The sequence below is a fragment of the Chelmon rostratus genome, chromosome 24 (assembly GCF_017976325.1).
Source record: "Chelmon rostratus isolate fCheRos1 chromosome 24, fCheRos1.pri, whole genome shotgun sequence".
In the NCBI taxonomy this organism is placed as follows: domain Eukaryota; kingdom Metazoa; phylum Chordata; class Actinopteri; order Chaetodontiformes; family Chaetodontidae; genus Chelmon; species Chelmon rostratus.
Window position 1 is genome coordinate 508886 of NC_055681.1, and position 1115 is coordinate 510000.

The window sequence follows — 1115 nt, forward strand, 5'->3', positions numbered from 1 at the left end:
CTGCATTTTCAGGTGGTTGCTAAGTGGTTGCTATGGCTCTTGGAGCAGTTACTAAAGGTTTAGTAGGTGGTTTTCCGGGTGGTTGCTCGTGTTTTGGCAGTTGTTGAAGTGGTTCAACGTGTTTGCTCTCTGAGTGCTGATAGCTTTGGTGGTTTTATGGTGGTGTTCATGTGGTTTCTGGGTGGTTACTGTGGATTTCCAGGCTTGGGCTTCAGTCAGTATTGACGGGGGCATTCTGCGCCGCAGCTAGGGCATCGCAAACCGCTGCCGGTCAAATTCAAGTTGCGCATCTTCGCTTTGTTTCGATGATGGCTGGTGTGGCATTCGCTTTTCATTTTGTTGAAAGGTCTGACGAGAACCGGTGACACCTTCACCGAACAGGAAGCTCTCAGGCTCGAGTTTTACTCAACGGTTCAGCACAACATGGTTCAAGATGGGGGACTTAATCAATGCCAGCATACGACTGATGTTGACGGGGAATTCCTCATTCGTGGGAAGTAACTGCATCATGTCAACGCTTTCCGTTGAGGTTGGATGCCGACCACATGGAGCAACGTAACGAGCTGGAGTTCAGCTCCAGATCAGGATTAACCAGACATTCAGCGGGAGTTATGTAAACGTTTGGCTCAGATGAGACGAGTTTGGCTCTTGTCGGTTGCCGTAGCAGCCGTACAACAGCACAGCGACGCTTTTTAAAGGCAGCAACAACAGCGTTTTATGACTCGGTCTCTCCTAACTGAGCGGACGGACTGACTCATCCTCGCCTCTCTGAACGCTCCAACAGCCACCGCTGTCCAACAAACCGGAGGAAAAACTTCAACCTTTGACTTTTTACAGTGCAGACTCTGAGCTCAGCTGCCTGTCACGCCTGCTTTTAGCTGCTCAAATGAAAACCAAAACAAATGGCATCGAATCAACGGAGCGAACGCAGAGCGCGGGGTCGAGGTCGATCCGGGCTGAAGCTGCGTTTCGTCTCTAACGAGGTTAAACTCCTCGTGAGTCAGGAAACGGCAGAGAGAGGATCCCCCATCACAAATCATCATCCAAGAACTGCTGAGGAGGACGAGGACAGAAGACACATTCAGGTCTCCGAGAGGAAGAGGAGGTGAGGGAAG